Here is a 20901-nt window from a genome sequence, read left to right on the forward strand (position 1 = left end):
AAGCAGGGCAGTAAGGATCCATTAAATTCTGATCAGACAGTTGTTGGGTAGCAAAACTGTAGCACTTGTATCTCCTGATTTCATCATATACCATTCCCTGTTGGGGGAGTAGGGGGACTAGAACTGGTATTCCCAACGGGAACACCAAAAAACAAATCAACCCTATATATTCATGTCTTTGTGACATTGTGGATTTTCTCTCTACCTTCATTCCCTTTCCTCGTGTAGTTAAGTATGTGTGTGACATGATGTATAGATGACATGAGCATGAGAGAAATAAACTTATATTTTGGTCATGCAAGGTAGAACTTACACTCCAGATTATTGTGTTTTTCTTCCATAGTTGTCAACATGAATGCTTCAATCTTTGCATCTGTGCATTATTTCCAGATATTGCATTAACTTTGACACTGCATTGTTCAAAAAATTGGGATCTCCTGTTTGGGCATAACTTTCAGAGTCTACGTCAAATTACTTTATTATCTTCAGTAATGGGAAATCTTCATCCTTAAGGATGCATTTGACTTTTGGAAACAGCCAAAGGTAATTTGGAACACGCTTTGCCGAATAAAGTACATAATCATAATAGATAATGTTTCTGGGGGTGCCTGGGTGGCTCAGTGTGTTCAGCGTCTGATTCTCGGTTTTGATTCAAGGCATGATATCAGATTCGTGGGATTGAGCCCTGTGTCAGGCTCTGTGCTCTGTGGGGAGTCTGCTTGATATTCTCTCTCCCTCTCCCCCTCCTCCTGGCCCTGCTCACATATGCTCTTGCTCTCTCTCTCTCTAAAATAAATCTTTAAAAAAGATAATAACACTTCTGGATAAAAACAACATAGGAAAATTGATGAAGCTTTTTGTATCATTCATAAACAAAAAACAGTTATAAAAATAAGTTATTCTAAGTTATTTTCAAGCAATGGATTGAGTTGAATGAAAGTATAGTCTACTGAAAAACCTTTTCAAAATAACCATTTGTTTGGAACTGTATTTATTTTTTCATTCATCTATACATTCAACATTACTTCAATAGATAATGCCTTGAGGACCTACCCAGTCTTAAAAATGGTAGCTGTGAGAATACCAAGATCTTAAAAAAGGAAAGGAAAACTTGGTTCTTGTCCTCAAAGAACTTCTAATTCTACAGAAAAATAGTTATGTAAACATGATCTTAGTATGCAGATCTTATCTGAAACCTTTCATGGGTTTTAGAACTCAGAATATTTCACATTTTTACAAGGTAATAGGAGGAGATTCCAATCACTGTGGCTGCAGAACATTACCTAAAATTTTGTGCCTTAAAACAAAAACATGTATCTTTCTCATGAATCTGTGTTTGGGTCAAGGCTTGGTGTCAGCTTGTCTTTGCTCTGCTCAGCCAGTAGGTGGGGGCACTTGAGTATCAAGGATAGGCATCATCTGAAGATGTCAGTTCATTCTCATGTCTGGCCATTGATGCTGGTCAGTCGTTGATGATGACTGGTAATTGAGATCTTGGCTGGGGCTGTGGGCTAGAACAGCTACAGGTGGCCTCACTACATGGCTGAGCTTCCTCACAACATGGTGGCTGAGTTCTAATGGCAAGCATTTTGAGAGTGGGATGGAGAATAGGTAGAAGCCATATCACCATTTGCGACCGAGCCTTGGAAGTCAAGCAGTGTCACTTCTACTACTTTTATTCATAAAATCACTCCCATTTTCAAGGGGGGAATAAAAATAGACCTCCCCTCTTGATAAGTGGTAACGTTCTAGAAGAACTTGTAGGATGAGACATGTTGCAGTAGCCATTTTCGGAATGATGCACAGAGTAGAGGTACGTATACTATGTGTTACATACTGTTACCAGTGGGGTCTGAGGCTTCACTCTGCAATGAAACCCATTAATATATCTGCAGCGAAATTAATGAATATTAATACAAAGTAGAATAAATTGAGATTATAAATATAAGTAGTTCAACTCAGATCTTATCACCAAATGAGTTACCAAAAGAATTTCAGTTTTAAGAGATTTTCTGATTTCATTCAGACTTTCTAGTAGCTGGTTTTTGAGCTGTCATGTAATTTGCGCTGATGGGAGGCCATAGGTATCCACAACACAACTGAACAAGAGACCATAGGAGAACTGGAGGAGAAAAAAAATCTTCACAGAACAGGTAGCTGAAAGTGGATTATTTAGGAAGGGTGTTCCAAACCAAAGAAACTCCAAAAGAATGGATGTCTGAATGGAGAAAAGCAAGATTTTCAAAATAGGTAGAATGTACACATTAGAAAACACAAGGGGCCAGATCGTGAAGAGTCTTGGATGCCCTATTATGGAATTTGCATTTTATCCTGTAGAGACAAAATGAAGCCAATTAGGGGTTTTAAGCAGGAGGGAGATGAGATCATATTTGCCCTTCGGAATGATAATTTTGGTGACAGACAGTAGATTGAGGCGGATGAAGACAGGGTTCACTCAAGAAGCTCTTCAACAGGCAATCAAAACTGATGACCACCTGAAATAAAAGCAGGAAAGAGCTGTTGCATTTAGCTGCCATTTTCTTTTGTGCTAAGATCAGCATTAAGCATGAAAACTGGGATGTGGAGATGGAGAGGAGTTGTCAGATTGTCTCTTGTAATTAATGTTTTTGTCCAAGTAGTGCATATATCTTCTTTACAATGTTAACTAGCACAAAACATAGATTAAAAGCCAATGTGCACCATACCGCATCCCATTACCCCAAGTCTTACTCCTTAAAGGCTACCACTTTCACCCCTTTAAATGGTTTCTTCTGGGATCTATATAAGGTGCCGCATCTGCTGCAAGTAACAAAATAAACCAATTTGAAGGTATCTTAAATAATAACACTTATTCTCACAACAGGATGTCCAGAATGGACAGGCTTCAGACACCATATTTGCTTCCATCTCAGCTGGCTCATCATGATCATAAGATCAATGCTTCTGTGCCAAGAATCATATGAAAAAATCCATTGTAGGAAGAGGGACCATTCTTCTTGTGAGTCTTTGGGGTTTGTTCTGTTTTGTATTCATTTTTCTTTGTTTTTTGTTTTTTTAGTTTATTAGCAAGTAATTTTTTTTAAAGATTTTATTTATTTATTTGACAGATGGAGATCACAGAGAAGCAGGCAGAGAGAGAGGAGGAAGCAGGCTCCCTGCTGAGCAGAGAGCCTGATGCAGGGCTTGATCCCAGGACCCTGGGATCGTGACCTGAGCCCAAGGCAGAGGCTTTAACCCACTGAGCCACCCAGGCGCCCCAGCAAGTAATTTTTTTTCCAGAAGCTCTGCAGCTCCCTTTCCCTCCTGTGCCTTTGGCTAATTTGGGTCACATGCCTTGTTTGGATTCTGTATTGTCAACTTGGCATCACCACCACCCCTTCTAAAGTCTCCTTTCCTTTGAAGAGAAGCCAGGAGCTACATTTGCTAGATTCCCCTTTGTTGTATGGTCCCAGGCTAGAGTGTACTGATGAGAGGCAACCTTGAGCCAAAGTAATGGAGAGCTCATTATTCTCAGACAGTTGCAGCCAGAACTGGGGAAACTTCAAGGTGAGTTTTGAAAACCACCTGCTTGAACACTTCAGGTTGAGAAGGTCGGTAGCAGTTTCTCTAACCATTGCTCTCTTAAGGTTTTTTTGGGGGGAGGGGGAATAAGCCACCAATTCCCTGTATTAAAGCCCTATATAGCTAGCTCCGGTTTTATAGAATGATCTATGACCCTATAACACCAATGTAAGGGAAATGAATTAAAACACTGATATAGACAAATCAGGATTTAAGTATGATTCCAGTGTGAAACACCATGGTAATATGGGGAAATTTGACTTCAAGTAATGGTAGTGTAGCTTGGTCAAGCTGATCTTCCTACAGATAACAATGATAGAGTCTGGATGGGAATGTTAAAAACCAACTATTTGAAGGCATTTGACAGAGACCAAACACAGGCAGATATTGAGGAGTCTACCTTTAAAAGATTAGAATTACACCATTGTGGTTTTTGAGTTTGTAGTTTTTGCTCGAAGTTGTTCACCAATCCATTATGTGGCTCAGAATGAAAACCTTCCTGAATATTGGTGTCAGAGTGTAGAGTTCAGGACTGGAAGAGCAGCTGGGGTGCTGTGAGGGCATATCCTAGGAGGGAGGAGGTCATAGAGGTTGTGAACCTAAATCTTCATATAAACTCTGCTGAATTTCTTGTTCAGCTGCTGAAATATTCATCAGTAGGAGAGACCACTAGAAACTGAAAGAATTAAGCAGAGATTTCAGCTATCATCCAGAACAGAGGAGACAGAGTCCTGGGAGTTTGAGTCCATCCAATTTCACTCCCTGCTAGAACAAAAATCACACTCTTCCTAACAATGTAACAGAATCCAGAATTTCTACAATGTATAATTCCTAATGTCTAGTATACAATAAAATGACCAAATGTGTAAAGAAATGGGAAAATATGACCCATATGCAAGAAGGAAAAAACAATCAGAGAAAACCAAATCTTACATGGTAATTATAGACAGAAACTTTAAAGCACCTATTGTAAATATGTATGAGAACTTATGGGAAAATATAGTCTTAATGAAAGAACAGATGGACAAACAGCAGCACAATAGAGAGAATGAAAAGTCCATTGTCCTCTGTTTGTGCTACTCTAACAAAAACACCATAGCCTGGGTGGCTTAAATAACAAATACACACTTCTGGAAGCTAGGCAGTCCAGGATCAAGGCGCCTGCAGGTCTGGTCTCTGGTGACATTCTGCTCACTGGTTCAGAGTTGGTCATCTCACAGTGTCCTTGCATGGCAGAAAGAATAAGGGAGCTCTCTGGGGCTTCTTGTACAAGGGCACTAATACCATTCACAAAAACTCCACCTCAATACCTCATTACCTCTCGGAGGCCCCACCTCCTCTAATACCATCACACCGGGGGTTAAGATTTCAACATGTGAATGGCAGGGAGAGACACATTCCGTCTACAGCAGACTCTCGAATGAAAATTCTAGGTGAAAAATACAGAAACTAAAATGAAAAACTTATTAAATATGTTTAGTGGCAGATTAAGGAATGCCCAAGAATCAGTGAATTTGAAAGCAGATAAATGGAAATTGTTCAAATTCCAGAAAAGGGAGAAAAGATAGAAGAAATATGAATGGATTTTTCAAAGAGCTCTGATTTCTTAAATACGAGCAGTCTAATACATGTGATTAGAATACTAGGAGCCAAGAGAATAGGGAAGAAAAAATATTTGAAGAAACAATGCCTGAAAACTTAGCAATTTGGTAAAAACAATAATGGATCCAAGGTCAGTGAAGCACAAACAAAATAAATACAAAGAAAACAACACTAGACACATGACCGACTGTTGGATTCTAAAGATAAAGAAAAAGGAGTCAGGAGAAGAATAAGACCTATATGTTACTTAGAGAGAAACAATAATACAAATAAGGCAGACTTCTCACGAGAAACAGGGGAGACCAGAAGTCTGTGATACACACCCAGATCACATCAGTGGAAAAACCCATTGCCCCAGCTGAGAGGAGTGTCATCAGCAAACAACCTTCCATTTTCAGCCCCGTTAGGAGGGATTGACTCAGCTGTAGAGCACTAACTTAAGATCAAGCCTCTTCCTGGGATACCTACAGCCTGTGGTTGATCAGGGCGGGACCTGACCATCTTCGCCCAATGCAAGACAAATCTGAAGGGCCATTCTTGCTCCAGATCTCCCCCGGGGCATTGGCTGAGGCTACCAAAGGACACGCATCAGAGCTCAATTTTTCCTTCTGACTACTCTTGCTTCCTTCTCCTTTCCACAGGTTTTGATACCAAGGAGACTCCTTAGTAAACATTCTGCTGGCTCAATTCCGCCTCAGAGTCTACCTCCTAGGAAACCCAACCCATGACGACTGTTGGATAACACCTTTAAGTACTAAAATAAGTACAGCTGTTAACCCAGCTTCTATATGCTACAAAATTATCTTTCAAAAATGAAGAAAAACAAAGATGTTTTCAGATGGACAAAAGCTAAGAATCGGTGTGTTGTGCTGTAAGAAATACTTAAGGGAATTCTTAAGTGGGAGGTGAATGACACCGGATGATAACTTGGATTCAATGGGAGAAATTAAGAGCACAGGAAATGGTAAATTTAGGGGTAAACATGAGAAAATACACACATTTTCTTTTCTTTTAAGATTTAATTTTTTAGTAATCTCTATACCCAAAGTGGGGCTTGAACTCATAACTCCGAGATCAAGATTTACATGTTCCACCAACTGAACCAGCCAGGGGCCCCTTGTATCCATTTTCTTAATTTCTTGAAAAAGCACAGGATTGCATAATGCTGCTTATAACATAGTATTGTGGGTTTATAACATAAGTACATATAGTAGATATGACAAAAATCTCACCAAGTTGGGAGAGTGGTAAATAAAACTATGATTGTTAAAAGGTACAATAGAAACTCTAAGTAGTTAGTTAGTACAATAGAAACTCTAAGTAGATTGGGGTAATATAAAGATGTATATTGAAGTCCTTGGAGTAGCTACTAAAAATAATGGAAGATATATAGCTAAAAAGCCAACAAAGAAATCAAAATGGAATACTCTGAAGTATTCCAATAACCCAAAAGAAGGAAAGAAGAAAGGGAAAAAAATGAAGTGGACAAACAAAACAAACTGAATGCATTATTAATGTACAGTAACGATCGTGGGAGCTAGGTTTCTTATCATCAGAGAAGGAAATTATCAATGTACAAAGTAGAGTCAACTAGTGGTGGTGGAATTTACTTATATAAGTAAACACACAAATAAGGATATGATATATGTATGTGTATGTGGGTATCCATAGATATCCATAGATACACACAACTATATTATTTCTAGCTGTGACCACCGACAAGGTTTGAAAACATCAACTATGAGCGTATTTAGAGGCCCAGTCTTGATTTCTGAAAATGTTTCTCAGTGTAAAAGAACCAAGCCTTTTTGTTGAGAAATGACTGATTTGAGGACTGGGGTAGGGAATGTACAAAATGAGCCTGGAACATTCTGTGCCCCAAAGTAAGGATGTCTCTGAGGAGTGATGGGGATCTGTCAAGGGCCATAGAATCCAGCTTGACTGGGCTTCCCACCGGTGAAATATGGAACACTGTGACTTCAAAATAAACAATAGTAACAAATTGTAAGCCATTGAATAATACAAGAATTCATGAGTACACAGTTGCTCTGAGTAAATATGTGAGTAAATTGAAATTTAGGTGAAGGAACAGATATCTACATAGTCTTTACCTCTTCATGAAGCACTTATTGATTACAGAGGGAAAAAGTAAGTTGAGAGTGGGAGAAGCCTGCCAGATACCAGATCTTAATGAACTGAGCCACGGCAACATCCCTAGTAATGGGACAAACAAATCAGAACCACCTGCTAGAACACAATGAGAAGAACACACAAAACATCACTTCCATCATAACTCCTGTGAGGAAACAGCAGAGAAACCCAAACTGAAGGACATTATACAAAATAACTGTTTTGTAATCTTCAGATTTGTCAAGGTCATGAAAGTCAAGAAAGGACCAAGGAATTATTCCAGAGAGAAGGTTACAAAAGAAACATGACAAGTAAATGCAGTGTATTATCCCAGACCAGCTCCTTTTGCTATTAAGATTGTTACTGGAACAACTGGTGAAACTTAAATGGGTAGAAGAATTAAATAGTAATGTATTAATGTTAATTTCCTCACTTTGATGATAGTGTTGTGATTATGCAGGAGAATACCGTTGCCTTTAAGAAGTATACACTAAAGTATTTGAGAGTAAGGAACATGATATTAGTAACTTCTCTCAACTGGCTTAGGAGGAAAAGTACTGTGCACTGTACTTTTCTGCAACTTTTCTGTACCTGCAACTTTTCTGTAAGTTTGAGCTTGTTTCCAAAATAAACAAATACCCACTTAGGAGCAAAACCCACAAGATAGCATTAGAATGGTTAAAATAAATTAGAAAGGATGATAGAAATGTTGAGAGGAGGGTTCAAAGCAACCTGTACTCTCATAAATTGCTGGTGTAATGTGAAATTATAAAATCATGTTGGAAAATATTTGGTAGTTTCTTATAAGGTTATCCCTTCCTTTGAGCCAGCAATCCCACTCCTGGGTATGTACCCAAGGAAATGAAAATGTATGCCAACACAGATACTTGGACAGGAATACTTGTGGCAGCTCTCTTCATAATAGCCAAAATCTGGAACAAAAGATCTCTCAGTAAGAAAATGGATTTTAAATTTTTGATATAATTGTACAGTATAATATTACTCTGATCAAAACGCACTATTTATACATGTAATAGTATGGGTGAATTTCATAAACATTATGCTGAGTGAACAAAACTGGAGTACATACTGTGTGATTCCATTTATGGAGAGTTTTAGAGGAGGCAGAACTACTTTATGATGCAAAACTCAGAACAGTTACTGCCTCTGGTGGGATTAACTGCAAAAGGACACTAGGGATATTTGAGGGGTATGTAGATGTTCTACCTCTTGTTGGAGTGTGGGTTACAGAGGTGCATCAATTAATCTAAATTGTAGACTGTTGACATAGACAATCCTAAGGAATCTACAAAAAAAAAGATGAGAATTTAGCAAGGTTGCAATATACAAATTTACTACTCAAAAATGAATTTTAATTTTATATACTAGCAGCGAACAATTGGAAATGAAAAAAAAATTTTTTCAGGGAGAGAGTGCATGCATGAGCATTGGGGGAGGGGCAGAGGAAGAGGGAGAGAATCCTAAGAAGACTCCTAGCTGAGCAAGGAGCCAACACGGGGTGATTCCATGACCCCAAGATCATGACCGAGGCAAAAATCAAGAGACACTTGACCGACTGAGCCACCCAGGCACCTTGGAAATGAAAAGCATAAATTCCATTTACGGTAATGTCAAAATTTACAACATTTGGGAAGAATTTAGCAAAAGATATGCAAGATCCCTATCCTGGAAACTACAATATAATTTTGAGGGAAAAAATTTAAAAAAAAAATCTCAAGAAATGGAGAGAGATACCAAGTTGAAGAATTGGAAGGCCCAATATTGCCAGTGTGTCACTTCTCCCCAAATTGATTTCAATCCCACTGGGCTTTTTTTGTAGAAATTGAGTAGCCAATTGTATTTTGGTAAAATTACAAAGGACTTAAAATATTCAAATCATTCTTGAAAAAGAACATTAGAGGTGTTCCTCAATTGCTTAGTGATCATGGGCTGTTCTTTTACCTACAGAAATAAGATATTAAAAAATAATAATTAGAAGCTTAATGTGTATAAATTGGGCTGTTGTATGCATAGGATTACTGTCTGGTAGGCTTCACTGTAGGCTAATTGGCAGACTCATAGTTGTTTTATTGGTAAACTATCAAATGCAAATGTCTGCACATTTTCTCCAGGAGGATAGGGGTAGGTGAGGGGTGGTGGTGTGAGGCACTAGTTGTTGGTGGTATAAGCTTGGGAGATGACAGTGGGAAAAGGGACTTCAGATGATGTTCACTATGCAGACTTTCATGCAAAAATATTTCAGGGACATTTCTTCATTGTCTCCCTCTACAAAGTGTCCATGGCCAGAGTGTAGGGTTAAACCTCTCCAAAAATACAATAAATGTCTTACCCCTTTTGTGGGTTAGTAATGGAGTTTATGGAGGATTGGAGAGATTTTTTTTAATAGACACTTTAATCCCATTCTCACACCCACCTTCTGTCTTGTTTGGTACCTCTAATGTCCAGGCCTTCCCAGGGTTCTTTTTGGTAAATTGGATTGCTTCTTGTTGGCATGTTATTGCCAACAAGTCTGGTTGTGTGTTTTTTTTGTTGTTGTTGTTGTTGTTTTTTTTTAGCTCTTTCCTGTCTTGCTAAGAAAATTTCCACTCCACCATCTGTTTTCCATTTTCCAAAATTTCATTGATAATACTTATCTGTCACTTCCTTCCCTTTCCTTCTTCTTGTGTATGTGTGTGTGTGCATGTGTGCGTGCGTGTGTGTGGTTTTGCATTTTTTAATTCTTTACTATCATTTTTGTTTGGTTTCAGGAGTGAGCAGGTAAAAATACTTTGTTAATGTGATCTTTAGTTTAATCTACCATGAAAAACTGTAAATCCTCCTGAGCTTTCCTAAAAGGTAGTGTGATTCAGAGTAATAGAGTGAAGGGGAGGGTATCACAATGAGAGAGAGATGCCTTAGATGGAGAGAGGGGACAAATACAAAAGATAGCTAGATAGGATTTTTTAACCCAATCCTATTACTTTGTATTCTTGAATATATATCCCCAATAACATGAGTATTTAGTCATTCTACTATGAAAAGAATGTAAAAATACCCTATTTTTTCTGCACAAACACATGTGGATTATTGTAAAATAATATATGTTTTACTGCTGCTCAAAAATCAATTCTTCCTCAACAAAATATTAGCAAATCGAATCAAACAATGAATAAAAAACGATACGCCACAACCAAGTGGGATTTATTGCAGTTATGCAAGGCTAGTTCAACATTTGAAATCAATTAATGTAACCCATCACATCAAAGGCTAAAGAAGAAAAATCATCAGATATTGATAGATGCAGAAAATCTGACATTTATTCATGGTAAAAACTCTCAAAAACTAGGAATGGAGGGGAACTTCCTTAATTTTATAAAGAATATCTACTAAAAAGCCTACTCAACATCATTCTTAATGATGAGAAACTAGGGACTTTCCCACTTGATTGGGAACATGACAGAAATGTACTCTCTTGCCACTCCTATTCAACATCATATTTGAAGTCATAGCTAATGGAATAAGACAAGAAAAGGAAGGAAAGATAAAAGGTTGGAAAGGAAGATGTAAAACAGTCTTTGTTTGTAGATGACATGGCTGTCTATGTAGAAAATCTAAAAAAATCAACAAAAATGAAACACCTGAAACAAAGTTAGGTCATAGCAAGGTTGCAGGATACAAGGTTAATATATAAAAGTCAATTGACTTTTTATGTACTAGCAGCAAGCAAGTGGAATTTGAAATTTAAAACATAGTACTATATACATTAGCACCAAAATTGAAATAAAGATCAAAGAAGATATAAATGAACAGAGAGATATTCCATGCGCATGAATAGGAATACACAGTATGTCAAGATCTCAGTTTTTCCAACTTAATGTATAGACTTAATGCAATCCTAATCCAAGAATAGAGAGCCCAGACATAAATCCACACAAATACAGTCATTTTAGACAAAGGAGCAAAAGGCAACTTAATGGATAAATAATAGTCTTTTAACACAGTGGTGCTTGAACAGTTGGGATACTCACATGCAAAAAAATGAATCGATGCACTTTTCACAAAAAAACTAACTCAAAATGAATTATGAACTTAAATATGCAGAGCTCCTAGAAGATAAAATAGAAAATCTAAGTGACTGGTTTTGGTGGTGACTTTTCAGATAAAGCACCAAAAGCACTATCCATGAAAGACAAAATTGATAACCTGACTTCATTAAAATTAAAAAAAAACTTCTCTACAATAGACACTGTCCAAAGAATGAAATAAGCCAGAAATTGAGAGGAAGAAAATAATATTTGTTTCTAGGGATCAGAAGGTGGGAGGAAAGAATGATTAGGTAGAGCACAGGGATTCTTAAGACAGTGAAAATATGATACTATAATGGTATATGTATGTCATGCATTTGTCAAAACCTGTAGAATGTACAACACAAAGTATGAACCTTACTGTAAATTTGAACTTCAGATAATCATAATCTATCAATATTGGCTCATCAGTTCTGTCAAGTGCACTATACTAATGCAAATGTTAACAATGGAGGAAACAGTGTGGAGGGGAAAGGGGGTATCTGGGAACTCTATACTTTCTACTTATTTTTCTATAAACCTAAAACTGCCCTAAAAAGAAAGTCTATTATTTTACATATGTATACATACTTTTTTTTTTTTATTTGACAGACAGAGATCACAAGCAGGCAGAGAGAGAGGAGAAAGCAGGCTCCCTGCGGAGCAGAGAGTCCGATGTGGGGCTCGATCCCAGGACCCTGGGATTATGACCTGAGCTGAAGGCAGAGGCTTTAATCCACTGAGCCACCCAGGTGCCCCACATACTTTTTTTTAAATGTAAACTCTACCCAGCATGGGGTTTGAACTCACAACCCCAAGATCAAGAGTCACATGTTCTATGGACTGAGACAGCCAAGTGCCATAGTCTATTATTTAAGAAAAAAAAAAAGAAGAAAAGAAAGAAAGGAAAAATAAAGAGATAAGAAGCTATTTAAAAAGCCAAGTCCAGGGGTGCCTGGGTGACTTGGTGGGTTAAGCCTCTGCTTTCGGCTGAGGTCGTGATCTCAGGGTCCTGGATCAAGCCTAGCATTGGGCTCTCTGCTGAGTGGGGAGCCTGCTTCCCCCTCTCTCTCTACCTGCCTCTCTGCCTACTTGTGATCTGTCTCTCTGTGTCAAATAAATAAATAATAATAATAAACCTTAAAAAAAAAAGCCAAGTCCATGAGAGAGTTATAGTGATGGAAGTTGTATTTACACATGTGTGTGTGTTAAATCAAAACTCATTTAACCATGCACTTAAGATTTATACATTTAACTGCGTGTAAATTTTATCTCAATAAAAAATCAACTTTGTATTATTATCTGTGCTTAATTTGGCTGTAGCCAACTAAATATATGACGCAACAGTGAAAAATTTAAAGGAAGCAGGACTTAGCTATAAATAAGTGTTCTTGACCTTGAAGAGATGCTGCAGTGTTCTTGAACATGACTAGGTGGAGAATGGCTCTCTCAAATGTATTTCCCTGTGTAGTTAGTCTTCTTTCAGGTTAGTTAATATGCAGAGGGGGAAAAAATCTAGCTCCAGCTCTCATTCCTCTCTGTTTTTTTTTTTTTTTTTTGGATGCCTCATTATATCTTTTCTTTTGGGTTTAGTCAGAATCTTGGTAGAGGAACATTGTTGTGAACTTGTTCTTGAAGGAAGTGAGGGGTCTGCATAGGCAGAGAAATTGGGATTCACAGCAGCAGGAACACCCATGATCTACTGGTGAATGCTAGTGAATAAGAAAGAGGCAGAGGGGCGTCTGGGTGGCTCAGTGGGTTAAGCTGCTGCTTTTGGCTCAGGTCATGATCCCAGGATCCTTGGATCGAGTCCCACGTCGGGCTCCTTGCTCCGCAGGGAGCTTGCTTCTCTCTCCGCCTCTGCCTGCCTCTCTGCCTGCTTGTGTGCACGCTCTCTCTCTCTCTCTTTAATAAAAAAAGAAAGAGGCTGAGCTGACCTGACTCTCACCAAGAGAAGTGTTGTATTCAGGATCCATTAGGGATAAGTACTTAAACATAAAAATGAGAAATGTGGGTTTGGTCCCATAATCTTGAACTAATTGGGGAAAGATATATTTATCTTTACCTGTCTCCCATATTCAGGAGTTGAGTGACCTGGATTTGTTTCAGTGGCTGTGATCGTTAATTCTCTATTGGCCAGGCTATGGTGCCCAGTTGTTTGGCCCAATATATTCCAAGGCTATTTGTTCAATGACACTAGCATTTAAATTAGTAGAGTCTTGAGTAAAACAGTTACTCTTTGTAGCATTGTGGGCCTCATCCAATGAGATGAGGGTCTTTTTTTTTTTTTAAGATTTTATTTATTTGACACAGAGAGAGAGAGAGCAAGCATGATCAGGGGGAGAGGGAGAAGCAGGCTCTTCACTGAGCAGGGAGCTGGATGTGAGGTTTGATCCCAGAACCCTGGGATCATGACCCGAGCCAAAGGCAGTCACTCAACCAACTGAGCCACCCAGGTGCCCCATCAGATAAGAGTCTTAAGAGAAAATGGCTGAGATTCCCCAAAGAGGAAGAAATTCTATCTCTAGGCTGCCTTTACATCAACACTGAAACACTGGGGCACCTGGGTGGCTCAGTTGGTTGAGCATCTGACACTTGATTTTGGCTTAGCTCATAATCTCACACTTGTGGGACTGAGCCCTGCGTTGGGCTCCACATTCAGCATAGAGTCTGCTTGAGATTCTCTCTCTCCCTTTGCCTCTGCCCCTCCCTCCACTCGTGTTCTCTCTCGCTCTCTCAAAATAAATAAATAAAATCTTAAAAAGAAAATCCAAATCAGCAACATCAACTCTTCCTGGGTGCCAGCCTGCTGGCCTGCCCTGCGGATTTTGGCCTTGTCAGTCTCCACAATTGCATGAGCCAATTCCTTAAAATCAGTCTCTTTGTGTATTCATATAGACTGTTGGTTCTGTTTCTCTGGAGAACACTGACTAATGCAATGTCTAATAGTCCATTGCCAGCTCTGAATTCCTCTTGCCTCCTTTTCCCTTCAACCCATATTAGCTTTTAGCTAATTCTCAATTTGTAGAAAAATAGAGAATTTACATTGAAATATTGTTTATGTGAAGTTGGTAGGGCATTACGTATCTTTTTAACAATGATAATGCCTTCAGGCTAAAAGGTTGGTGGATTGTACCATACATATGCATCTAATTATCCATACATGGGCATGTGTTTTCACTTGAGTTTCGGTTTGAGGCTCTTTCTGGATGTCCGGTTTCTACCAGCCGCAGATAAGGGGTGCTAAGTCTTTGTGACTTTGTAATAAATAGATCTTTTCAGTCGTGGGTAGTACATTAAAAACCCAGGTCCACTAGTTCTAGATGTAGTCTGCTGCTCTCAATTAGACATCTTGTGTAGTGATACTCCCAAAACCCAAATACAAGCCTGCCTGCTGCTTGTAGGCACAGAATTCCCTACTGTTCCTTACATGGGCCTGCTTTATACAACTGGGCTTCTCCCTTGGTTCCTTGTTTGCACTCTATAATCTGGTAGTTCTGGAACCATGCCACAAAGCAAGACCAGTTTGGCTGGGCTCTGATCCCCAGTCTAGATTATGTTGGCTCCTCTGCCCCTGGGTATCTAACCTTGTTCACCCCACTCTAAGTCTCATTCAACCTGGGAAAAACTCCTCTTGAACTTTGATTTCTGGTTCTGCTTGATTGTGTGTATTACCACCCCTCTCTGACCACCAATGCCGTGTCCTTACTGGTAAGACCTCCCAGGTATCCAACTTGAACTGGTCCCAAGTTTTTCTTGCTTCAGTGGACATTGTAGCATGCATTTAGGGACCCACTATTGTTCCTGGGTTGGTGTATCATGAATCTAGTCCCACTGGCTCCAGTTTATTTCCTGGTTCCTGCTGTTTAGCCTTTGGGGGGCCTAACACACTTCACATTTTGGTCTGTAAGGGTTATAATAGAGTAGTCCAGTCATACCACATGGAAGACAAGCAAATAAGGATATCTTAAGTAGGAAAATGACATGATGAAAGTAGTATTTTAGGATAATTAATCTCTTAGTGTTCTGCGGGACAGATTGGAAGCTAGGGAGATTGGCTAGCATGTTAATCTGTTAATTCAGAGATGTGATGCTTAAGCTCAAGCCTAGAGTGGTAGTGAATATAAGAAGAAGTAAAGAATCTTAATACTTTATGCCAGTAAAATGCTATTTGCATAAAGATGTTCACTGCAGAATAGTTTATAACCGTAAAAACTTCCAATGACCTGAATATCCAACAGCAGGGGAATGATTTAAGTAAATTTTGGTTGTAGCCCACTTCATGAAATATTACATAGCTAATAAATAAACTGTTAAGAAAGCTATTAATCAAAATGTAGACGTTCCTATGATGTAATAGTAAGGGGGAAAAAAGCAAGATACTGGCAATGCAAACTGGTACAGCCGCTATGAGAAATAGTATGGAGATTCCTCAAAAAATTAAAAATAGAATTACTATATGAGCCGCAATTCCACTACTAGGTATTTGCCCAAGGAATATCAAAACACTAATTTGAGGGCGCCTGGGTGGCTCAGTGGGTTAAGCCGCTGCCTTCGGCTCAGGTCATGATCTCAGGGTCCTGGGATCGAGTCCCGCATCGGGCTCTCTGCTCGGCAGGGAGCCTGCTTCCCTCTCTCTCTCTCTCTGCCTGCCTCTCTGCCTACTTGTGATCTCTCTCTGTCAAATAAATAAACAAAATCTTAAAACAAACAAACAAACAAAAAACCCCACTAATTTGAAAAGATATTTGTACCCCTGTGTTGCAGTTTTATCTGTAATAGCCAATTACGGAAGCTGCCCAAGTTCCCACTGATAAATGAACCAATAAATACGTGGTGTATACACACAGTGGAATATTACTAAGCCATAAAAAACAATGAGGTCTTGCCATTTGCAAAAACAGGATGGATCTAGAGGATATAATGCTAAGTGAAATAAATCAGAGAAAGAAAAATGCCATATAATTTCACTCATATGTGGAATTTAAGAAACAAAACAAACAAACAAAAGAGACAAACCAAAAAACAGACTCTTAAATATAGTAGAACAAACTGGTGGTTACTGGGTGGGGGGAGGGGAATGAGGGAAATAGGTGAAAGGGATTAGAGAGTACCCTTGTCTTAATGAGCAGTGAGTAATGTACAGAATTGTTGAATTACTATATTGTTATTGTATTCCTAAAACTAACATAACACTGTGTGTTAATTATACTGGAATTAAAAGTTTAAAAAGGGTACAAAATACACACACAATTATTACAAAGTCTATAAATACGCATATAAAATATGTATATAAGTTATATGAAATGGTAACAATGACGGTGGTAGAGTTGGAATTACATATGTTTTCATTTTCTCTATTTTCCAAATTTCTTGAACATGGTTGTATTAATTTTAAAGACTCTAGAATAACTAACAATATAATATAAATACATATAATATAAATAATATAATAACTAATTCTTTCTCTCATTTAAGTGATTATTTTGACAAATTTATTGGTGTTCTCATGTTTTCTAGGTCCTGGAATGAGTCTGGAGAGAGTATAAGCATAGCCATTTTGAGAAAGCCATCATTTTATTACCAAAAGCAGGTTTGGCCATTGATGAAAAATAAAAACAAAGAAGTAATAACCACTAAAACATCTTTTTCCAGGTACTCCCAGGAAGACCTACTTACTGAAGATCTCTGCATCGGATTTATATTGATTTCTAGCATAGCTGGGCTCTAGCGCTCTTCTGGACAACCAGGTGACCATATTTTGTACTCACTTTCTCTTCCCCTTTGACTGTGATGGGAATTAGTGTTGAATTCAGAAACCCCTAACCATTGTCTCACTGTTATGGAGTTCACCTGTGCTTTTTTGGTCCTCTGACAGTTCCTCATTTTTACCTTAGGGAGTGCTAACTTAGTTGGTAAGATCATAGACTTTGAACCAAAGCAAATATGGGTTCAGATTCTAGGTCTTCTGCTCATAGCCATATGGCTGTGGACAAGTTACATAATCATGCCCTGTTTTTGCTCAAGGGTGATATTACTTACCTTTGGGGATTGGAGGGTAGTTGAAGCAAGGCAAAGGAAGAGCTTTTGATAGAGCCATCACATACCTTTACCAAGTTGCTGAGGGAGAAGGGCTCTGGACCCTGAGTGGATCCTGTAACTTCTACTCCCCCCTTTCAGGGGAGATCAGGGCAGAGCTGTACTCAAAGACCTTATGTCTTTTGACTCAGTGGATTCTGAGATATCATCTGTACTAATGACTTTCCTGGGACATTTGGAAGTCACCATGATCTACTGCCCAGATACTCTCAGGGAGATACAGAATTTATTGAGAACAATAATTTCCAGAGGAGGCTGAGAAGGTAGCACTCTTTATATACCTTAATAGGGGCAAAAATGAGTAGATAAATCAGTAATCAGAAATAACCTCTGCATTTATATATAATAGCTCTCTGAACTCCTCTCCCCTGAATGCTCCCTTTTGTGGTATTTATTGTTTTACTGTCACCTCTTCTGGGATGATCTGGAACCTCTGGGAGCCCAGCTACTGGTCAAACCTATGTTTGAGCTCAGGCTGCTTAGAAACACCTATAGCACATCCTCTAGCCTGACAAGGGACATTATAATACAAGGCCATAGTCAATAGGTACCAAATAGCAAGGGGAATGAGTCAGATGGGAGACGTCCTAGTTGTCCTTCTCCCACTCTCCTCATCTGTCCTTGTCAGAGTGTCTGGGCCCTTTGTAATGACAAAGTCCATAGCTCTGGTTGTCTTCCACATTCAGTTCCTCCATCCCTCCTTTCCTACCTCAAATTTTAGCACCTTTTCTCTATTACACACCCTAAAGACTCACCCCAACAATCTTATATGAGGCCCCAAACAAGTGATTGGTGAGGTTGATGTAGATGCAACCACCAAGAATAGTTCCAAGTCTGGCTCAGTGGAAGGGGCCCAGACTGCAGGATGCTCAAGGATGCTCGTACACAGCCCAAAGGCAACTCCGTTTTTGTCAAAAATACCCAGATGGGTGACTCGTGGTCTATCCTCTCTGGTGGGGGGACTTTTTGGAAGAGATTAACCTGTCCATATCCTTAAACTGGCCAGCTACTCCTAGCACATGGGTCCAATCCTCAATGTAAATGAATTCCTACTCTGATACATTGTGCACAGCTTAGAATCCCAAATATTTATTTCAGGATTGCACTGTGTTTTGGGAAGGCATTATAATGCCTTTGGCTCTTGATCCCTTGCTCCACCTCCTGTTTATGGGTATATACTTGTCCCTCCAATCTCATGCTTGATGCTGTCCTTTGGACATGGACTATTAATTTCTCTTTACAGTGACTTTGATTTACCTTTAGGATTACCTCTGCTTCTACTTCTTTGAGTCAACACTTATGCCTGCTCCAGCCCTCCCCTCATAATGCCTGATATTACCTTTCATGGCAGGTATTTTCCACCCTGGCCCTGTTAATAGGAACCACATATAAAAACTAACACATCAGGTTACCATCTACTGTAAGGACTATAGGTTTCTAGGGATTTTCACCCCTTTCACCCCACAAAACTCCAGTCTAGTAACTCTCAGGGGGAAGATTTATAGCCAGCAGAGTCAGAAGCCATCCAGGTATGAACACTTTAAGACTGACTGGGTACAACAAAAACAGGTGTGGAATGCAACTGGGAAGCTTTAAATAATACATGCATCTAACATTCTTGCTCATGGACTCTGATCACGGCATTTTGTTACGTATGTTTCTTCTCTATCTGTTCCTAACTCTAAATGGTTTCCTCTTGGCTGGATCCATGAACTTGCTGGCTATTCTTCTGGACTTACTTCTTCCCCGTTGCATTTTGTCTGTCTGCATTTTTGTCTTATTCTCTGTCCCTCATCTGTCCTCCACCCTTCCTCTCCAGCATGGAATGATCAGTCCTCCTCCACCAGCGGCTACTCTTTTCCTTATTTTGTGGTCTAGATACTTTTAAATAGAGCTTACACCCCCTATGGGGAATTTAGAAGAAAGATGGTTAAGTGATAGAAAGAGGGGATGAGTCAAAGAGGTAGTAGGATGTGGGAAAGGGTGAAGCCAGGGAAGAGAATCGGAGGGAGAGGAAGAATTGTAAGGTCATTCAGGCAATATTTGGTGGGTAAACATTTGAAAGAATGAGGACAAATGGTAAATGGAATTCTCTGAGAACAAAAGTAAAGTGTGTGGTCATGAGACCTGAACATAGGAAAAGAAAATGGGTGTAATCATCATCGGAGAGGTGTGTGGCAGGAATGAGTGCTGGGAAGGTGAACTACAGGGCCATTCCAAGGTGAAATGATAAGGGTGGACAACTGAAATGTTAAACAGAGGACTCCCATGAAAGGGTCCTGTCATAGTTCTTGTCTTGAAGAAAGGGATATTTTAAAGTTTATTTATTTATTTTTTTTAGTAATCTCTCCACCCAACATGAGGCTCAAACTCATTACCCTGAGATCAAAAGTCATTTACTGTTCTGACTAAACCAGGCAGGGACCTCAAGAAAGGGATATTCTAAAAAATGGCTTGAATAAGTACAAAAATAACTATACAACAAGGTAGACTATTAAGCACAACCAGAAAAATACAAATAAATGGTAAGGGGGTATTATAAAAAGGATGTCATGGCAGTTAACACTTAGTGCTGTGCCTTATTTGGAGTATATACTCAACGAAACCAATCAGGAGAAAATCTCACATTGGAAAGGGTACCCGTGTGCTTTTGAAATTGTATAGCCGATGTTTACTTCTCTACTAGTTATTCTCAACAATGGATGCACAGAAGAATCCCCTGGGAAGCTTTTAGAATGACCAATATCCAGTCTCTGCATTCAGAGATTCTGAGTTAAAGGGTCTGGAGCAAGGCCTGGGCATTAGTATTTTTCTAAAACTTCCAGATGATTCTAATGGTTAACCAGCCTGAGAGACCTCTGGTCTACATGTATATGTTTTTCTTTTGAAAGATTAAGGGGCTTAGAACTAAAGGATAGAGACACAAATTTGGGAAATAGAAGATACAGATTCTAGATTTAGCACTAATGCCACTTAATACATCTTGGATAATTTTTTGCCAGGGGTGCCAGGGTGGGTCAATTAGTTGAGTGTCTGATTCTTGATTTTTGGCTCAAGTCATGACCTCAGGGTCATGACATTGAGAGCCCCACACTGGGCTTAGGTGCTGCTCAGTATGGAGTCTGCTTGTCCCTCCCTCTTCTCCTCTGCTCCCACCTTGGGCTTGCTCATGTGCACTTTCTCTCTAAAATAAATAAATAAATCTTTAAAAAAATTTCCTTTCATCAACACAATTTAAAAAATGGTATATAAACTCAGAGTAATATATTGTTTCTGTCCCTTGTCTCTCTCAGGAGTTTGGAGAATTAAATTCAGGGATTTTTCAGGAGGAAGTTACTATGTAAATACATTTAATTACTATAATCAATCAAAGGAAAATCATGGGTTTTTGTTTGTTTATTTGTTTTGTTTTTTACTTTCTAAAAATTGAGGTTGGGGCATCTGG

The 20901-nt window shown here is 39.0% G+C and overlaps 1 protein-coding gene across 1 annotated transcript in view; it reads left to right on the top strand.

Moving 5' to 3' along the window:
• The first annotated feature begins 17049 nt into the window (after positions 1-17049).
• Positions 17050-20901, top strand: part of PRPF18 (pre-mRNA processing factor 18) — a 69508-nt gene continuing 65656 nt past the window's right edge. Inside the window, exon 1 of the mRNA XM_046011112.1 lies at positions 17050-17107. The gene's annotated coding sequence lies outside the window, so the exon portion shown is untranslated. The remainder of the gene's footprint in view (positions 17108-20901) is intronic.

The sequence above is a fragment of the Meles meles genome, chromosome 7 (genome assembly GCF_922984935.1).
Source record: "Meles meles chromosome 7, mMelMel3.1 paternal haplotype, whole genome shotgun sequence".
Classification (NCBI taxonomy): Eukaryota; Metazoa; Chordata; class Mammalia; order Carnivora; family Mustelidae; genus Meles; species Meles meles.